Genomic DNA, 11186 nt, shown 5'->3' with positions numbered 1-11186 from the left:
CACTAGCTATTTGCACGTTAATACCTTGCCCATCAGTATCTGTCCTCCTCTGTGTAGAACCTGAATTCTTGAAGGTCATCATTGTCTTCTTTGCAAAATCTAGTAGCAATATTAAGCTCATTTATTCTGAATTCCCTGGCTTATTTGAACATAATTGGTAATTCCTTTATATTTAATTATCTCTTTCACTTAAAATACAGTCCTTCTCAAATTTTTTAGTTTTCAAATCGAGCTCCATGTAAGCCAAATTTATAGATTGGTTATACTGGTTGGAGGCAAATGTGCATTTAGAGGGGTTTATATTTTAATCAAATTCTTAAAGGGTCTATAACCTAAGATAGGTCCATGCATTCATTCATTTACATTTACCAAGAATGTTCTGTGTGCCAGGCCCTGTTCTAGGCACTGGGGAGTGAGCAATGATCAAAACAGATAACATCTTTGACCTCATGGAGATTGGCTGTAATTGAGGAGGTAGAAAATAATAACATAAGCAAGTATATGCCATATTATCTGATAGAAAAAAGTGCTATGGGCCGGGTGTGGTGGCTCACACCTGTAATCCCAGCACTTTGGGAGGCCGAGGTGGGTGGATCATGAGGTCAAGAGTTCAAGACCAGCCTGGTCAATATGGTGAAACCCATCTCTACCAAAAATACGAAAATTAGCCAGCATGGTGGTATGTGCCTGTAGTCCCAGCTACTTGGGAGGGTGAGGCAGGAGAATCATTTGAACCTGGGAGGCGGAGGTTTCAGTCAGCTGAGATTGCGCTACTGCACTCCAGCTTGGGCGATGTCAGGCCTCTGAGCCCAAGCTAAGCCATCATATCCCCTGTGACCAGCACGTATACATCCAGATGGCCTGAAGCAACTGAAGAATCACAAAAGAAGTGAAAATGGCTGGCTCCTGCCTTAACTGATGACATTACCTTGTGAAATTCCTTCTCCTGGCTCAGAAGCTCCCCCACTGAGCACCTTGTGACCCCCGCCCCTGTCCGCCAGAGAACAACCCCTTTGACTGTAATTTTCCATTACCTACCCAAATCCTATAAAACTGCCCCACCACTATCTTCCTTCGCTGACTCTCTTTTCTGACTCAGCCTGCCTGTACCCAGGTGATTAAAAAGCTTTATTGCTCACACAAAGCCTGTTTGGTGGTCTCTTCACACGGACGTGCGTGACAGGTGACAGAGTGAGACCCCATCTCAAAAGAAAAAAAAAGAAAAAGAAAAAAGTGCTATGGAGCAAAATAAAGCAAAGTAAAAAAGATGGAGAATGGAAGAAATCCTTATTTTAGATGGGGCAATAAGGCAGTATTTCATGGGGATGAGTATTTAAACAGAAGCCTTAATGAAATGAGAAAGTAAGCCACAGAGATATCCTGGGAATGTACATTTCTGGAAGGGATGATGAGAGTAATTACCTGAGGTAGGAACATGCTCTGTGTCTTCATGCAATACCCATGAGCCATTTTGTCTGACGAGAGTGAATGAGAGGTGAGTATTGAGAGACCAGGTTAAAGTACACATAGGCCAGGTTAGGCCTTTGGGAGCATCAAGACAATTTTCTTTCCCTCTCTGATTCTCAGTACAGAAACACTGTCGGTCTATTTTAGTGGGATGAGATTGGGCTTTAGAGTACACATGTCTGAGTAACTATTGTTGAGATCTTGAGTAAATTATTGGTTCCAATTGTAGAACATTTAGAAAATTACTTTGCCTTTTTGAGTTCCAATTATCTGATCCTTACAATTGGTATTCAATTGCCTAGCTAATAGGACTGTTATGATGTTTTAAGGTAACACAGCATATGAATGCACCCACTTCAGTCCTGGCACAAGGCATGCTTAGTAATTGTTCATTTTCACACCTCTTTACATACCTTCACCAAGAGAATATTGAGGAAATCGACTTCAATTACTCCCTCTGTGGATTGACTGTCAGATCTGGGTCTCAGATTCTATCACCCACTTTCAACACACATCTGTGTATATGTCCAAACTCATTAAATTACATATATTAAATAAGTACAGTTTATTGTACGTTGATTATACTGCAACAAAGCTGTTTTTAAAATGTGTCTTCTTTTGTCAGTTTCATATGCCTACTTAGATGTTCCAATAACATTTCAAACTAAAAATCATCACCTTTTCACTAAAACAGGGATCAAAATCTCAACTTGCTCAAGGGTAACACAAATAGATAAAAAGACTTGATCTGCTAGGAATTGCTCCTTGTGAATTCCCTGATCACTCTGTGTCCACCGTTGCAGAACTTCACTCTATATACAGGTACAGTACTCATCTCCAGGCTCAGGGGAACCCCCAAGGTAGTTTTCCAGAGCTCTTTCTCTGTGTAGCTCCCTTCTTTCTGCTATTCTGTTTCAAAATCCTAGCCTCCCCAAATTCCTGTTCAACTCAGAGAAACCACCATGCTCTGCTTTTGTTCTCCCTCTAAGCACCAAATTCCAGAAAGTGCCTCGGGACAGAAAGGTGAGGTCATTCCAGGGCTTGCTTCAGGTTTTCCTGTTCTTGGGGATCTCTCTAATACACTGTCTGTTGTCCAATGTCTGAAAGCTGCCATTTCATATATTTTGTCCAGTAGGAAGTCAATTTATTCCCAGTAACTGTGTCAAGGACAGAAGCCCATTGCTACTAATTTAGTAGAACCCCCTGGCAATATATACAACATTCAAATATTTTACACATAGCTTTTTTGCATGGTTCTCAAAAGAACAATTTTGTATTTGGGGATAGGACCTCAGAAGAAGCAGTTTGTTCTATCCTCAGGCCACCCTTGCAGAGATTTTTACATTCTATCCTGACAAATTTGCTTGTCTGCCCCTTATGCCCATTTCTTGTCCTTCCAGCACTGAGATACGCAGAAGGTGCATAAAGGTATTTTTTTTAATTCCACTTATTTGTCTCTTCTTTTTCTTTTCTTTACTGTCTTTCTTCAAGCCTGTGAAAAAGCATGCACCACTATATGACATTTTCCACCTTTGGAATTTCATGTTATTTATGTCTTTCATTCAGTTCCTTGTATTTCTTATAGTATAATTATTAAATTAAGGCTATTGTTTTTATCAAGGTGGATAATACTTATTCAAGCCTTCCTATAATTTTGAATGGTAAGTTTGATTTTTTAAAAAATCCTACACAATTTTAGTCACTCGCCTTAACTTACCTGTATGACCAAGAATGCATCTCCTATGTATGGACATTTTGCAGGCTTAGATAAGAAAGCATGGGTGATGGGTGAGTCCATGTTTTATATTCACAATGTCAAGATGCCTACATCTTTAGAATTGGTTTATTCTCTTCACATTGCTGCATATAGTCCAGCCCTTGACAAATATGCTTGAAAAGCTCATTTCTCGTATTATTTTGTAGGTCTTAAATCAGTTCTACCAGTCTATGAAAAGGAAAAGAACTGTGCCTGCAATAGACTTAGGCGGTGATTTTCACTTTGTTCACAGACTCCTGATATTAGAATTCCTTCAAATTCCCCATCGAGACACAGTCATCATGAACAATAGCTCAGAAAAAGACTCTTTACTGCTAATGCAATTGTTAAGTGTATTGTTTGGAAAATGAAAATTTATGATTTTTGCAAAGTTCTCCAATCTGCACTCATGCCACTTTTGAATTGCATAAAATAATAGAAAAATGATAGCATGAGAAGTTTTATGCCAAGTTGTTATTTTCCTTTCTAGAATGCAATATGTGTAACTTTTTATCCACACTGAAGTGCCTCATTCAAAACAGAGGCAATTGTACAATAATTCTCACTGAGAATGAGGTTTCTTACAATTGAGTAATATCTCTACTTCTCAGCACGAAGTTAATTTATGTAATTTGTTACACTTTAAGGTAAAAGAATGTCTGCACATATCTACCATATCCACACTCTTTTTAAAAACAAAATTTTAATCATTGTTAGGACAATGTCCAATCACTTTGATTTCACAGGGATACGTACGCTTTCACTGCAGTCTCGTGAGCACAGACAGTGGCTTCCCGCAGTGCAGCTCAGACAAGAGACAGCAGTCCTGTCCTTTTTATCCTTGGAAATTGTCAGACACTTTTAAAGTGTAGTTTACAGACATATAAAGGAGAGAAAGGAAATAAATTCAAAGTCAAATAATACACCTAATGCTTTCACTTTTTTTATTTCTTTCTATAATCTGTATAGACACCTTGGACCAAGGGAAATTATTTCTATTCTGTTTTGCTGGAATAATCCTAAAAGGTGATATTTCACTAGATTAAATAAGAAAATACAACTTGTTTAAAGCTATTCATAAAACCTTTTTCAACAACCACAAAGGCATACCTCATCTAGACAAACATGATTTTCTATTTCTTGCGAGACTTTGAAGATTATAGGTCTATTTGAAATTTTCTTATGAACATTTGAACAACCAGCCTTTATTTTTATAAATTTATTTAGTGTTGTTTACAATTTAACAATTTAATGTTTTTTCAAAGAAAATAATTTACTTCATCCATCAGGCCTCTCATATACATCTTTACTATTTTGTTTTCTGTTCTCTCTGTTTTCTGTAATCTTCTGGAAAGATTTTAAAAACCAAGACATGACATTAACTTGAAATCTCAAATCTGAAATTTTTAATTTTGTTTTAGAAACAGTGTATTAGTCTGTTCTCACGCTGCTAAAAAAGACATACCTGAGACTGGGTAATTTATAAAGGAAAGAGGTTTAACTGACTCACAGTTCCACATGGCTGGGGAGGCCTCACAATCTTGGCAGAAGGCGAATGAGGAGCAAAGTCACATCTTACATGGCAGCAGACAAGAGAGTGTGTGCAGGGGAACTTCCCTTTATAAAACCATCAGATCTCACGAGACTTATTCACTACCATGAGAATAGAATGGGAAAGACCCGCCCCTCATGATTCAATTACCTGCCACCAGGTCCCTCCCACAACACGTGGGAATTGTGGGAGCTACAATTCAAGATGGGATTTGGGTGAGCACACAGCCGAACCACATCAGACAGGGTCTCACTCTGTTGCCCAGGCTGGAGTGCAATAGTGCAATCATGGCTCACTGCTGCCTTGAATTCTTGGGCTCAAGGATTCTCCCACCTCAGCATCCCAAGTGCTGGTACTACAGGCACACACCACCATGCCTGGTTAATTTTTTCAAAAATTATTTTTTGTGGAGATGGGGGTCTCACTGTGTTGCCCAAGCTGGTCTCAAACTCCTGGCCTTGAGTGATCCTCCTCCCTCAGCCTCCCAAAGCACTGGAATTACAGGTGCGAGCCACCATGCCCAACACAGACAACATCAACTGAGCAGTAATAATCTTTCCCAAAAGACCACTTTGAAAAACAACGTGCACTTTGGGAGACTGAGGTGAGTGGATCACGAGGTCGGAAGATCGAGACCATCCTGGCCAACATGGTGAAACCCAGTCTCTACTAAAAATACAGAAATTAGCTGTGCGTGATGCCTATAATCCCGGCTACTCAGGAGACTGAGACAGGAGAAACGCTTGAACCCAAGAGGCGGAGGTGGCAGTGAGCTGAGATCACGCCACTGCACTCCAGCCTGGCAACAGAGCTAGACTCCGTCTCCAAAAAAAAAAAAAAAGTCATTTTTTTTAAACTGCATTTATCAGTGCAGTGCCTGACAAATACGCTTTTGTCTCATGCCATTCATTCATATTTTAACCTTGCCTGAAAGAACTCTTGAATGTTACTCACAGATTTATTTCTGCACCCCTGAAATAATATGGTGCTTATCATACTATGTTATAAGTAATTGTTTGACTGGCTAATTTTCTTCTAAATAATGAGCTTACTGAAGTTAGGGACAACGTCTTACTCATCACTGTAAACAGATCCTGAATCACAGGACTTTTGACGAAATGAAGCATTCTCAAGCATTTGTTAAATAAATGGATATTTCCTAATAAAATCCATACACAATTCTTGCTGCCTTTTTAATGAATTCTCCCATCTCTCTTAAGATAGGAAAAAAGCCCCATTCCTTCCTACCCGTCTTAGAAATTCTGTGATTCTTTTGAAGTTTTCTTTGAAAAGTCTTTGCTAATATTTTTCCTGTGAAGAGAAAAGACGACCAGAAAAGATGTCACTTTTCTGGAACACTGAAAATAGTGAAGGAATGGCCGGGCGCGGTGGCTCACACCTGTAATCCCAGCACTTTGGGAGGCCAAGGTGGGCGGATGATGAGGTCAGGAGATCGAGACCATCCTGGCTAACACGGCGAAACCCCATCGCTACTAAAAAATACAAAAAATTAGCCGGGCGTGGTTGCAGGCGCCTGTAGTCCCAGCCACTCGGGAGGCTGAGGCAGGAGAATGGCGTGAACCCGGGAGGCAGAGCTTGCAGTGCTGAGGCAGGAGAATGGCGTGAACCCGGGAGGCAGAGCTTGCAGTGAGCCAAGATCGCAACACTGCACTCCAGCCTGGGTGACAGAGCGAAGACTCTGTCTCAAAAAAATAAATAAATAAATAAAAGAAAATAGTGAAGGACTGATTTAACTATAGTTTCCTACTTCTTTAGTCTCATACTGTAGCTTTCTATAAGCTGAAGAGCTACAAAAAAAATGCAAGAGAGAAACTGTATGAGACCTGATGTTTTAAAACCCCTTTCTGAGGAAGATGCATCATCGTTACTCACATCACAGGAGTATTAATCATATTACTCTGAGGAACCATGAAGTCTAAGTAATTATCTTGAAAGCCACTGCCTGCTATGAGGAGATATATCACGGAGGGAGTTACATTCAATTGGAAGTTAGGAAGCTAAGGCAGTAATACTCACCCACCCCCGTCTTTCCACGTATCTCCCACTCTCTTCACTCTACCTTTTGACTCCACAGTGGAAACCACAAGTAGTCCAGTGGAAAGTAGGTTTTTTAAAAACAGCTACCAAAAATTAACATCCTCTCAATGATACCTACCAAAAAAATATGACTCACTGTTTCCCATCAACTTTGAGTTCAGTGTATTTGGGTTCTCAAGAGAAACAGAACCAATAGAATGCATATATAGAGAAAAAATTCTTTTAAGAAATTGGCTCACATGATTATAGATGCTGGCAAGTCCAGAATCTTCAGGGAAAGCCACAAAAATAAAGACCTAGAGAAAAGTCGATGCTGCAGTTCGAGTTCAAAGGCTGCCTGCTGACAGAATTCTCTGCCTTTTGTTCTATTCCAGCCTTCAGCTGATTGGATGAAGCCCACTCACATTATAGAGGGCAATCTGCTTTACTCAAAGTCCACCAATTTCAATGTTAATCTCATTCAAAAAACATCTTCTCCAAAATATCCAGAATAATGTTTGACCAGCTATCTGGTCACTGTGGCCTACCTAGCAAAATTGATACATAAAATTAACCATCACACCACGTCATATTTATTGTGTCTTTGGCCTCTGACTCTTCTCTCCTGTAAGTATGTGCATGCTCCTGGCATGCAGAAATCACAGGCTGACATGCAGCTGGTCTAAGCAGACCCACAAGATATTTGGTTTGCAAAACTATACTAAGCTGGCCTGATGTCTCTGGCTTTGCAGTTTATAATTCTGTTCACTTGTTCTAGTTACAAAATAAAATTCCATGTTGGTTGAGACCCCTACCTTCTTCCACTTGTAATAAAAAAATAGAATAATGAATTGTACACGAAAATATTGCAGGACAAAAATCATTGGATTAGGTAATCTCTAAGATTCCTCAAAGACCTCAAATTCTATGAGGGAGATAGAAAATATAAAGCTACACTTGTATTTCTCTAAAATCTGTGTTTAGAGATATTAGTTCTTATGATGGTGCTTGGAAATTGACTATGCTTGTGGAGGTGGGGCAGTGGGCAGGTAGAGATGGGGAGAAGGCAAAAACAAAGTCAAAATAGAGATTTCCAGGGGTTTGGAGGCAAGGAGGGAGGTTGGAAGGCTGGAATACAGCGGACTTTTAGGTCAGTGAAACTGTTTTTTGTGATACTCTAATGTCTGATATATTATGCATTTTTCAAAATCCATAGAAATGTATGTATCACACAGTGAACTCTAATGTAACCTATGGACGAAGTTTATCATAATGTATCAATACTGGTTCATCAAGTGTAACAAATATACCACATTCATACAAGATATTAATAGTAGAAAAAACTGGAAGGAGGGAAGAGAGTGTCTATGGGAACCTTCTGTATTTTGCTAAGTTTTTCTGTAAACCTAAATCTTCTCTAAAAAATGAAATCTACAGTTTTTAAAATTAGGAATTATTTAAATGATCTGAAGCAGAGAAATAATTAAATGATATATAGCTACAAGATGGAATATTATGCAATAATACCAAAATGATGTTTATAGTAAAAAAGAAATCCCCAGCCTAACCCTGAAGGAATGCATTCAGGAAGAAGAAGGGGACAGCGTCCACAACTAACTTCTCTATAAGGAGATCTACTCATTCAAAAGAGAAAATAGTCTAAGCAAAGAGCTAATCAAGTGATTCTTGCCATTGTCCAATTAGAGGTGAACTTGTGCCAGGTTAGTGTCAGTGAATTGGAAATAATTAAACAGATCCAAATATTGTGAAGGTAGAATGGACCTGAGTTGGTGATAAATTAGATTTAATAGAAATGTATCAGTCTATCTATAGATAAATGATAGACGATAGATAGATAGATAGATAGATCACCAAGAAACAAAAGAATGTAAACTAAAGTTATTCCTATCTCAGTTCTTTAAAGAGAGGTTGGAAATCAAGAGTTCTGGGCAAGGCGTGGTGGCTCATGCCTATAATTCCAGCACTTTGGGAGGCTGAGGCAGGCAGATCACGAGGTCAGGAGATCGAGACCATCCTGGCTAACACGGTGAAACCCCATCTCTACTAAAAATACAAAAAATTAGCCGGGCGTGGTGGCGGGCGCCTGTAGTCCCAGCTACTCGGGAGGCTGAGGCAGGAGAATGGCGTGAACCCGGGAGGCGGAGCTTGCAGTGAGCCGAGATCGCGCCACTGCACTCCAGCCTGGGCGACAGAGCAAGACTCTGTTTCAAAAAAGAGTTCTGTTTTAACGGCATAATTGTGAACTGCCTGTGAGGCTCTGATGTAGGAATTTCAAGTATACTTACAAAATCATATAAAAAGTGGCCTGAACTAGAGAGAAAAATTCCAGGCTGGGTGCAGTGGCTCACGCCTGTAATCTCAACACTTTGGGAGGCTGGGGTGGGAGGATTGCTTGAGCTCAGGAGTTCAAGATCAGCCTGGCAATATAGGGAGATCCCATCTCTACAAAAGAAATTTTAAAATTAGCCAGATGTGGTGGTAATGCACACCTGTAGTCCCAGCTACTCAGGAGGCTGAGGTGGGAGAATCACTTGAGCCTGGGTGAGCTGCAGTGAGCCATGATCACACCACTCCAGCCTGGGCGACAGAGAGAGACTGTCTCAAGAAAAAAAAAAAGAAATCCAGAGAAACCATAGGAGTGGATGAGAATATCTACAAAGAGAGTGAAATGATGACAAGAGATACAATAAGGTCATTGTTTTGTGAGGGGCACAGAAGTAGGTAAAGGAAACTAGGAATGAGTGGCAGAGTAAGATGAAGACCTCAAAATTGTGGTGTCATAGGAAACTAAGAGTATTTCAAAGAGGGGGAGGTCAGTCATGCCAAATGTTACATGGAGGTCTGGTAATAGAGCCGTGTAGTGGACTACTTATGAGTCCTGGTTCTAGAATTTGGCTTCTTGGGATTATATATCAACTGTAGTCTATTAGTTATGGGACCTTAAGGAAATAATTTATCCTCATTTTGCCTCAGATTCTACATTTGTAAAATTAGACGAGAATATCACTTACTTTATAAGTTTCTTGGAGGCATTAAATACAACACATAGAAAGGTCAGGGCAGGGAGTCATACCTGATGTCAGAAGGCCGCAGTGTCCTTTTCCTTTTGCAGTTGGGAGAGTCAGATAGCCACCCAAGAAAACACAATGAAAGACACTGATATCAAGAGACTATTGTATAATCATCTTTTATGCATGTTTTCAATTAGCCTGATCATCTTCATTCCATCATTCTTTTTGGAGAACTTCTCAATATTGGAAGCACACTTAATACGGTTGTGCATCTGTTGTGTTTTTCTAACTGCTGTCAATCCAATGTTATATTTAGTAGGGAAACCAAATGCATCCTCTAAAAGAAGTTTATCATCACACAAGGTGACCGGATTTTTGGAATGCTGTATTAATTTCTTATGCCTTGTTTCTTGCATGTAATTCATGTAATTTTTGTTCTATATGGAGTGCCACCATTAGAGTTGAAGATGGAAACATTTTTATTTGTGGTTATTTTGTCTGCTTTTACTACTCTACCAAGTTTGTTTTTGTTAGGACCAAATCTCAAAGCATGGATAAGAGTTTTCACTGGAAAGGGAGTTATATTTACTTGGGAGAACAGTGTCCAGATCACTACAATTTCTAGTTTTGTGGGGACATGTCTTGGAGTACTTTCTATACCACTGGATTGGAAAAGACCATGGCAGATAAGGAAACTAACACCTAGAGGATATGTAACATTCTCGATGCCAGTGAGCTCGTACACATGGCCCATCTCCTCCTATATGCTTGAAGCAAACTTTGGCAACATGGCTGGCCTTGTTATTTCACCACTCTGGATACACTGGAATAAAAAGCAACTTACATATAACAGTTAATTGGAACAAAGGTAGAAGATACTTCTTTGTGCAGATACCATAAAGACTATGAAGAAATATATATAGTCAAAGCCAAACAGTTCCATTTACAGCATCGTTTTTTTAAATGTTATAATTGAAAAAAATGTATTTACAACATGATATAATTGTAGCTTTTTCAACTATGAAACCCCTTAAGAAATTGTACTTTCTTGTTTAAATAAAGTATCAATAATAGGAAAAAATGCAACACCTAAATTGTATAGAATAATACCTGGTAAACACTATGCATTCAATAAACATTAGCTATTAACATCACAAAAAGTTGTTTTTTTTTTAATTTTTCAGTATGGAGACAGACACATAGTAAAAGCAGGTTAGCAGAACAGTGGAGGCAGAATGCAGGTTGGAGTGAATTAAAGGGTAATTGCTCTATTGATAAAACTGTTCTCATAGCATTTGAACACATTCATTGACAAGAAGACACTCATTGCCACCAGAAGCCA

The 11186-nt window shown here is 39.3% G+C and overlaps 1 pseudogene; it reads left to right on the top strand.

The window, feature by feature from the left end:
• Nucleotides 1-9979: 9979 nt before the first annotated feature.
• On the top strand, nucleotides 9980-10701 carry LOC129475275 (phosphatidylinositol-glycan biosynthesis class F protein-like; annotated as a pseudogene).
• The last annotated feature ends 485 nt before the right edge of the window (nucleotides 10702-11186 follow it).

This window comes from Symphalangus syndactylus, chromosome X, assembly GCF_028878055.3.
Source record: "Symphalangus syndactylus isolate Jambi chromosome X, NHGRI_mSymSyn1-v2.1_pri, whole genome shotgun sequence".
Taxonomy (NCBI): domain Eukaryota; kingdom Metazoa; phylum Chordata; class Mammalia; order Primates; family Hylobatidae; genus Symphalangus; species Symphalangus syndactylus.
Note: the sequence above shows the minus strand (reverse complement) of the source record. Positions and strands in the feature narration are given on the sequence as shown.